This window comes from Lucilia cuprina, chromosome 3, assembly GCF_022045245.1.
Source record: "Lucilia cuprina isolate Lc7/37 chromosome 3, ASM2204524v1, whole genome shotgun sequence".
Taxonomy (NCBI): Eukaryota; Metazoa; Arthropoda; class Insecta; order Diptera; family Calliphoridae; genus Lucilia; species Lucilia cuprina.
Window position 1 is genome coordinate 25801284 of NC_060951.1, and position 11106 is coordinate 25812389.

Consider the following 11106-nt stretch of genomic DNA (forward strand, 5'->3'; position numbering starts at 1 on the left):
TCTTTTAACCGCAACTCACTCTTCCTGCGAATTTGGGTTTGAACCACAGCTACTACGTGTATCCAGAAGGAACCTCAACCAACTGATCAGCCAGGACATAGTCCTGCGGGCAACTGACCATCCGTAGTATCAGATTATGTGGTTCTCTGGATAGACCTCTTTTCAATCTATGCAAGGACTAAGCCAGGCAGTAGATTGTAAACACCAATTTATAGTCCCGGCTGACTAGAGGTGTTGGTAACAACCTCTGTTCCCCGGGATTGCAATAAAAACAAGGTGGAGGTTTCACCAAGATATCATGCCTCCAGGGGGAACCGTGACAGATAGAGTTAAGTACTTATCCTTGGCTGGAAATTAAAATGGAGTCACCACATAAAGGGTAGGTTCAACAAGACACATCGCTGCTGGACGCTATGAAACGGGGTCTTAGATCCAACTATGGCTTTATAAAAAATACAACCATTGACCAAAGCAAACATAAACTAGTTATATGTGTTGAAACTTGCAAAAAAAAAACAAAATATTCACCACCTATTGTAAAACACATATTTCGTGTATTTTTTTTGTAAATATCCTTAAAGACTGAGAAATAGAAATAATTTCATTTGCACACATACAACTGAGTGAATAGTTTTATCAGATATGTAATTGAGGTAATAATAAATGATCAGAAATTTATTTCAGCGAAATCATTAACAAAACTGCATAGGATGTATCCCATTGCGTATGTGTAATATTCATAAAAAATATTACCCATACGTATAGTAGTTTTAGAACAATTATACAAAATACTAAATTTTATACAATCAAATATTTTTTTCTAAATTACCCAATGTAGCGTATTCAAAAAGAAAATAATGAAATAAATTCATATCATGTCTCGTAAATCAAGTGTATTTAAATTTATGTATGTATGTTCTATATAAGTCTGCTTCTTGGTATATATATTTTTTTTAAAAAACACACGTTCTCATTTAAGAATATTACTTTAGTGGTAAAATGAAAAAACCCAAAATGCATTAATAAAATGTTCTTAAATATTCTATATAAAAATAAATTTTTGCTCTTTAGTGCACTTGACCGAGTGCATTTGTCAAAGACAATGTTGCCAAATAAAATGTAATTGCAACATTTACTGGCTTAGGCAAGAGAAAGAGAATTGAGGGTTTTTATACGTATATATAGAATATCGTTTTTTGCAAATTATGAAACCAACTAATGAATACATATATATAAGAAAAATTTAATGATACCCTTTTGCCTAAACTATTAAGACAACTTTATTGCCGATTGATCTATAAAAACAAAATATATCTGAAAGTTTTACCTTTAACCAACCATCTCTGTAAATAAATCTATTGTTACTGAGGTTGTCAATTATTCGTATTTAAAATCATCGAGTAGTTGATTAAATTTTAAAAATTATTCGTTTATTCGAACGAGTAAATGTTTTTAATCGAATAATTTAGTAATATATAAAAAAACTGAATAACATCAAATTGGGTATTACAACTAGTTATTAAAAGTGGCAAGTTTTCACACCTCCAAAATCTTAAGATACAGGTAAAACAAGTATGAATGTATAGTCGGGCATAGCCGACCATATGATACCCTACATCAGTAAGTATGTTAAAAATGAGGATTATTAAAAAAACAATTGATTTGCTTTTTAGCATTATTCCAGAATATTTTTAATTATTTTTGGCTAAAAAGAGATTTTTTTACAAGAAGGGTCAAAGGAGAGTAGAGTAAAATATGGGCCTATCCTTAAAAATATTGGTAGAGGAATTCACGTATACTTCAAAGTTATTTATGTAGAATTTAAAAGTGTTATTAGTGTTTATATATGAATTTTGATCTTCAAGTCATTTTCTGAAGAGAGTTTGTATGGGGGGCTAGGGTCAAATGAGGCCCGATTATTACAAAAATCGGCAATGTCATTAAATGTTATATAAAACAAAGCTTTGCCGACTTTTGTTGACATAATAGACTAAATTATGAGCCCAAGGCCCTACTCGGGGGGTACGGTTATATGGGGGCTAGGCGAAATAATGGTCCGATTTTATTCATTTTTAATAGGTTTCGCCCTTGTGCCAAATTTCATCCAATTATATTGAAAATTGCGACATGTACTACAAGGTTTACATGGAGAGCCAGCCAGCCAGACGGACGTAGCTTAATGGACTCAGATTCTAAGCCGATTGGTACACTTTAAGGTGGGTATAGGACGAATATTTTTTATATGTTACAAACATCAGCACAAACCCAATATAAAAACGGGGTTTAGTACATTAACGCACTTATATGTCAGTAACTCTCAGCCGATTTTAAATTTCTCCACGTATTTAAAAGTAGAAGCTTAGAACTTTATGAATGATATATACGACGTTTTACTAGCCTCTAGAAATATGTATGTATATATGCAGTTATCAGCTAACGTATTTTTGATTTTAGTCCTGCACCCCTTGGCAAGTTTGCGGATGTTTTAACAAACTATTTTATATAATGACCGTTCTTATTTATCAATATATTTTAAAACTATGTCTATTCTGTAAAAAAATGATACTGGGGTTTTAAAAATCAGTCAACAATTATGTTATTGATATTTTTCTTAATCTAAAAAAAGAAAATCTGATTTTATTCAAGGCACTTAAGTATTATGAAGAATAGAGATAACTATGAGCAACAAAATCGAACTAAAATCTAAGACTTAAAAACTGAAATAATGTTTATCTTGAAAACACTTTAAAAACCTTTTAAACTTAAAGCAATATATTTTTAACATAAACATTGCAAAATACAGTATTATATAAATTTCCTTATTCATAGGACTTGTTTTACGAAATATTAACGTAATTCTTTGTTTAATATTTAAAAATACAATACTCGTAAAAAGTAACATTAAAATATTATTCGAATATTCGATTAATCGACAACATTTTTCGAATTATTCATTTTTCTATATTCTAAATTTTTATTCGTTCAAATTTTCCCTTATTAATCGAACAATTTTTATTCGAATGACAGCAATAGTTCTTACCAAATGGCAAAGTAGTATTCGAGTTTAGGTTTTGAAAATTTCTTTTACAAACGTGTCATTTTTTATTTTACTTACCTATATACACAATCTCAATTTCGGTGCAAAATTGTGTCTTTGTCCTTATAAAATACAATTTACTTTTTATTATTTTTAAATAAAACGTTATACGTTTATAAGTACACTACTAGCAAGCAGTTTCAGTAAGATATATACACACTTATACTTACATACATATTTCTTTTTCTCAATATTTTAATTTTTAACAGGAAAATTTATTTTTAATAAAAATTTATGACAGCCTTGAGACAAATTTACTATCTAGCAGAGACTTAAAAAAATGAGAAAATGAGAAAAAATAAATTGAGGAAAAGCATGTGTATTTAAACACATTGGCTACATTATTATGAAAACAAGTCTTTAACGTTTTCGTTACTTAAAAAGCAGATTATAATATCTTTCGAATTTAATTAAATTACATTGTCATACTGTATATGTTTAAATTGAAGTTATTATACGTGGAAATTTACTTTCTTTATGACATTTCATAATTGAAGTTTTAACGTGACAGCCATTAAATAATTGAATAAATAAACTTACTTAATTATGAGAAATCTCTTTCTCGGTTTGATTTTAATGTTTAATATTGAGCCGAAATATTGGTTGTAAGAGATCTTAAATTATTTAATTATAATGTGGAGAAATTGTTAAAAATGTCTTAATGTTAAATATTAAGTCGAAGTATTGGTTGTAAGAGATCTTAAATTATTTAATTATAATGTGCAGAAATTGTTAAAAATATCTTAAGGGAATATTTTATAGGATGCTTATCTTCAACATAAATACATAAGAGTGTATTTATTGTAGTGGGTTTCCTATATTTGAAAAACTGTTAAAGTTAGGATCCTCGAATTTTTCACAAACATCTTTTATGGATTAGTGTGGTACCTGCCATTAAAATTAAATACGAAAATTCGAATATCTTGATCACGATCAGGGAATTAACGCATTAACGGCTTACTAGATTATTATCCCGGCAACTGAAAATAATTCCTTTTCCTTTTGTTTAATTAATACATTAAATAGTTTCCATATTTATTTCCAATTTTTTTGTGGAAATAAATATGTTGACTCCATTGAAAAGGACGTAGCCAAGTAGTATTTAAGTTAACATTTTGTAAATGGACCACAAAAATCGTTTAGGGGCTCGAGGTAGGATACTTTGGATATGCGATGTTTTCAAACGCGTGCTATTTCTATACCTTTCTCCTTCGTGGGTGAAGTGGAATTATACGGTGGTATTTTTTTACCACTGGACGAGTTTCTGTGACGACTCACCACCGCTCTATTTATGTGTCTTACACGCAGGGACTTGCCAAAATAGCCCCTGGAATGACAGGTGTTTAAGCTCAACCTATCCCCGACAAGACAAACGTTTGTTAATGCCGATGGAAGGGGCGAATCCAACATAAGGTAAAAGTACCCTATTGTTGTATGCCATGTCCCTACAAAAATTCTCATCTACACGCAGAGAAAAAATATAGTTGTAATATTATGGTTAAAGTTAAAACATATTATGATCATTTTTTCTGTCAAGAAATATCATATTATGATCATTATTAGTATAATAATCTATCATATTATGATTAAATATAGTCCAAATATTTCATCATAATATAGTTTTATTAATCATAATGTGATGTTGTAGCATCATATTGTAGTTTCAAGCAACAACATTATGGTTTCATGTAATCATATAATGGCTTCAAGTAATCATATTATTGTTGCAATTATCCAATGGTAACTATCCAATTATCCAATGGAAACTAAGAGCGGTACAAACCATTCCGTTTATAATTTGTCATTCTGTTTGTAATTTCTATAACATTATTTCCCGACTCTACATACATAGAAACATATGTAAATTCCGAGACCTTGTTTATAGCGGAGTCTATTTAGCCATGCCTGTCTGTGTGTATATTGAAATTAATTTTCAGAATACCCCCGATATCTGTGAGAGAATGTAGCTACTATAAAATCATTTATATCGGTAATATAAACCAAAAACTTATATCGGTAATATAACCAAAAAACATAAAAGGAGAGTTACATGGTACTTACTTTTTGAGAGACTTTTTTCTTACCCTTTGAAAAATTTAGTTCTACCTTGCAATTTATATAAGATTTTAGATCAGCTGAGGAGGTAAATATAATGTCAAAGAAAAGGCCCAAAGAAGAGGCTCTTTATCGACTACAAGACCTTGCGACATCGCAAAATATTAACTCACCCGTCGAAAAGACTAGCGCCACTATAAATGTCCTTTCACAAGAGATCTGAGCGGCAATGAGAATATTACTGTGGTATTGTTGCACGAGCTGTTGTTTATAGTTCATTTTTCTTTTTTGTTAAATATCCATTTCACTTCAGAACTTGCATACTATTCATTTTTCTTTTGTATGTTACAAAAATAGTAAATTAAAAAAAAATTAAAAAAAAAAACAATAAAAATACACTTCAACACGTAAATTATTTTGCGCAACAAACAATAAACAATGTTAAAAACCATGACACAACAAGAGTACAATGGAAGGTCAATATTTGTTTTTTTTTCAACTTTTTTTGTTTGCAGTTTTTATTGAATTTTATGAAATTTTTGTAATACTTATACAGCAGACAACAATAAACATTAATGCTACAAATAGGACATCAGTGGAAACAATGAAACTAAAAAGTGAGAGCAAATGAAAATAATATTTTAGATAACAAAAAATTTTATATATAAATTTAATTTAATAGATTGAAAAAAATAAGTGCGCATTATTTTGGGGCTGGTGTAAAACGAATTAAATGTACCCTTAGGAATAACAATTGCATCTGATATTTGATGTTTTGTGTGGGCGCCCTTAAACATAACACAATTTTCTCAGGCAATAAATATTCATATCAAGGTTTTATAAATGTTTTGAAAAAATCTGTTGCAAATTACACCAATTAAGAAACTATGCATTTGATTATAAAGTAGGGGATATTGGGGTGTTTAAGTAAACAACGTGTAAAGCCATCAATACCTCTACTGATGACGTTAGTGTAACAAGGGTGTGAATAAACAACAAGAGAAAAAATTAAAAAGAGGGAGGCAACGAAGAAACAAACTATGAATTCAATAACAATTTCTCATGTTTGTTTTGGAATGAAGTAATTAAATTTATAATTGAATTCATTTGCTATATTGGAAAACATGTTGCTATGTATGAAATATCATTTTCAGTGCTAGGTACTTACTAACAACTTACTAATAAAATCCAATAAAAATTGAGAGAAATTCTGCAGACAAATGGGTAAACAAAAATTTGTTTCAATTTTACAACCTTAGGGGTTTCTTTCGTTTATGAAATTGAATATTTCAATATGCAATATGTTATTTAAATTACATTCCATTATTTTTGTTGTAATATGTAGAAGTTTAGAACTTTTCAACAAAAGGTATGGCTCCGCTAAGAAGAGCATACTGGTCGAAATTAACCACAGTATGGCAAATCTTTTTATATATAATAAGTTCCACATCAAGGATCCAAAATATAAAGAAAATTACGCTTTTTTGTAAGGATTTTTACATATAGATACTAAGAACAATCCTGTTGCTACCTTACACAACAGGTAGCAACAGTTTTATTTCGATAATGCGCCTATTAGTCCTCGCAGCTGTCAGAATAATATTCTTATAATGCAGTTTTCAAATCTCCCTTTTTGATACAAAAATGTTTATAAATGAAAATAGCATCAAGTGGGCGATTAAAAGTTTCAAAAATACTTGTATATACCAAGTACAAAGTGGTCTTAATCTCTGGCAGGTAAAACCTCTCACAGAACCCAAAGAACTTCAGACCGATCGATCAGTCAGTCATCTTTTTTTCTAAACATTTGAAAGCATCCGCGATACATATATCTAAGAATGAACATCTAAACTAATCATATGTCAGCGTCCCAGCATGTCTACGTGAAGAGTATGTCAATCTAGATTTCTATTTGCATCGTACAAAAGAGAGCGAGCTCTATTAGTTTTTAAACTGATTTAACGATTGGCTTTAGTCTCGATACTTTAGATAAGTTAAGCTTAATTTTCCGATTTATGTCCCCCGGGAGCATGTTACATAGTTTATTAACACCATCTTTTGCAGTTCTTGGAGAAAAGTGGTGATCTAACAAGACCGTCAGATAATCTTTTATAACAGGTACCTAGTTGATTCCAGGACTTTGTTCGTTGAAGTTCCTTCGGAATCAACGTTGTGATAACATGGTGGATCACTACGTTGATGGAATAATATGGAATAAGTTTATGATAATTATCCCTTTTTCTAGGAGCGGTACAAACTAGATAGGCTGTTAAATAAAATATTGGGGTCGAGCTATTATACAGATACTAAGCGTTGTTCGATGCTATATGTATTTGATGGAAGAGATAAAAGTGTTAGAAGAGAAGGAAGTATGGGAAGTGATGGGGAAAATGTATTTAATGTGAAGGTTGGAAAGATGGGTTAAATGCTGAAGTAAAGAAGATGGGTGATGATATAGTTTTGCTGTATGTTTTTATTGTGTGTGTTTTTAGTTTACTCTAATCATGCTCAGCGCAAGGTAGAATGGGCAAAAACATAAGTCTTTTTAATTTGTTATATAGTACAGAGCCATCTCAGTACTGTTGTTACAGGGGCATTAGCTGATGGTGATTGAATTTTAACTTATGACATCTGGAGTCAGAAATAAGCAGATTGTTTTCAACTAATATTGGTGTCATTTCTTCCCATTCCTTAGGAATGTTCACATGATGACACTGCGGAACTACTATAGCAAAATATTAGATTGCTTTAGTAATTCAGCAAAGTGCTTGTACATGGACTAACAGAACCCTGTGTCGTGAGTGGTCCTTCTTAATTTTATTAAAGGTTAAACATTAATAAGGCCGTCAAGGCAGATGTTAAGCATATTGACATTTTTTCGGATTCGCAATTCAGATGTCATCGCGCATCATTCCTCAGAGATTGTGTACTTTCGTAGAAATATTGCTGCCTCTCCTGGGATGTATGCTTGAAGGTTCAAAAGTGTCATTAAATATTCAATTAGTAAAATCACTACAATTATAACGTAGGAACTAAAAACAGACTTTTCGGTATAATCATAATTTGTATGTATTATATCAAAATTCAGGTAGATGATATATTCCGCCAGGTATGAGCCTATTGCGACTTTAAAACCATTTAATTCACTTTTTACTAAATAAATATTCATAACCAACGAAAACGTTGGAAGCAAGAAAATGTAACACTCGAATACAAATAAGTTCTTAAATAAGTCATTACAAATATAAAGCTAAAAACTCTGTATTTAAAGAGTATGTTTTTAAGTACAAGGTATTATCACACTTTTGCTTAAACACAAACAAATAATACTTAGCAGCAATGCCAGAATGGTAGTTCCTAGAACTTAAGCGAAAAATTCGAAGCATTGTAGTGGGAAGGAGTTTCTATTATTATTTTCCATTACATTTAATTTAATTTTCCTCTTTCCATTACATCCAACATTAAAGAAACAAAGCTTTAATAATATACATTAAAAGAAAAAGAGAATTTATTAGAAATCTATCATAAAGAATTAAAATTTGAAGAATCTATTTTTACGCATTCAAGAACAAAATAACACCAATAATATAAAAAATTGTAATTATTTTCAAGGATTTGAGAGTATTACCCAATTTAGCATGCTGTTATTAAATACCAGTCCTCTTAATGACCTTCTTTCCCGAAATGTACCACAAACGAAATGCTTCAATTATATATATTTTTTTAACAAAACAAAGTGAACAAAAAAATTAAGAAAACCTTAAAATTATTACACATTTTAATAACAAACGACAGACGAGAGAATTCTTCAAAATTTAGCATAAATAACTGAAGTCTACGAGTTGAAAGGCATAAAATTGTATATCCGTCGAGTATGTATCCTCATAAATAATGAGCAGCAGAACAAACATATGCTGTGCCTGCCGTTCGCTTGCTACTCGCATGAGTGTGTTTTAATGTGTTGCAAAATGCCAAAGTACTTGTTGTATGTTTGTGAGTGAGTGGCTGAATAAATGAATGAATGGTTGGTTGGATGGGAGAGTGAAGACTGACTGACTGTAGGAAAATGGGATTTAAGCTTTTGCTGGAAATAACAATGTGGAAATATTTATGTAACCTACTCAGAAATACAAACATACATATACACAATGAGAAGTCCAAACGAAATAAATAGTACATACATTTAGGTAACTTTCTTAAGATCTTAAAAGTTGGTTTTTAACAAAATGTTTTTCTTAAAATTTCTTTATTATGATAAACAGACTTAAGAAAAAATTCAATAAATGATTCTGACTCGAATATTCAACTGTAAATATTAATAAAAGATTCTCAGAAATACGAATTTTCCAACTGGAGGTGATACGCCCCATTAATGTTCACAAATATGTCAAAGTTGTCTTTGCAAAATTTTGGGATTCTAGTTCTAATAGTTTTTCGCATATACTATTATTTGTATTTAATTCATAGGGGGGTTACCACGCCCCCAAATAAACACACTTTCATTTATATATGTATATGTTTATCTGCACTATTTATTTCATACTCACTCCGTACTCACATACATCAAGCATAATAATTATAATATTATTAACGTACATGATGCATGTATTTGTTTATATTCGTGTATTTGCATATTTATGTATGTATATATGTATTCATGTTGGTACGTTAGTGTAACACGAGCTACTTATTATACGCTTAGTTAATTTCTCTAACTCAAATTTAAATGTTTTAATAACATAATCCTCTAATTGTTCTCGTTGTTGCTTTTGTATACATATGTATTGTATGATTTCACCATTTTACCATCATCTTCTTAACTAATTCATCCATTCTTGTACACTACTCTAAATTGTGACACTTGTGCACCATTGTTTTTATATGTGAAACACTTCACAGGTGTGGAGAATAATTTGAATTTATAATCATGTTTGTAACATTGTATAGAATCATAACATCTAGGAACATTCACAAAAGCATTGTTTACTTTGCGGGAACATGGATACAGCAGTATAGACTTCATGTGGAGTATATTTTTCACAATAATAGTAAGAACAACTTCGCCAAAAAAAAGGAGGCGAATTCCGCATAGAAGATATTTACATCTGTATATATCATTACAAAGAAGTACTTTAATAATGTCTTATTTATAAAGTGTTACATAAATACTTTCAAAGTCATTTGTTAGACACGATTATGCTGACACGATTTACATTAACTTATTTTTTACTTGCCTCCAATGAAATCACTATAATAAAATAATGACTTAACAAAAATTACGTAACCACTATTTTTTGTAAATTTATTTTTGATTCTGCATAATTTTTGAAATTACAAATAATTTCGAAATAAATATAAATACAAAATACTTTGAAGCTATTACAGTTTAAATCTTCAACATCCATGTAAACATTTATGTTAATAAATTTGTAGACTTCCAATGAGGGAAGCCTTCCCACATGAATAATATACAAAAAATTGTTTATCCGGTAAACTAATTGAACTAAATTCTTCAAATTTTGCACGAAGAACTTTAATGTTCTTCTAAACATTTTGGAGAAAAAAAAACAAACTTTCATCTGATGGGAGGGGTTTTAGGGCCACTATACAAATTAAATAGAACAATACGTATATTCAAGAAACTATTAGTGCTGGAATCGTCAAATTTTATCAGAAAAACATTGACATTCATGAACACATTATCGTGCACCTAACGTATAAATTAAATACAAAATTTCGTATATCTGGGAAACTATTATAATATTCAATTTTTTCATAGATTACCTTAAAATCTTAAAATTCTCAGAATTTATATCTGGAAAACTATTTTAGTTTTTTTAATTTATATTGCTCTTAGAGTAGCAAAGAATACTGGGGATATCCATGTAGTACATATAAAAAGTCGCTCTGTTTATTTTGACTTTTGGCGTTCTAGATTAGGCAAGCGTGACACT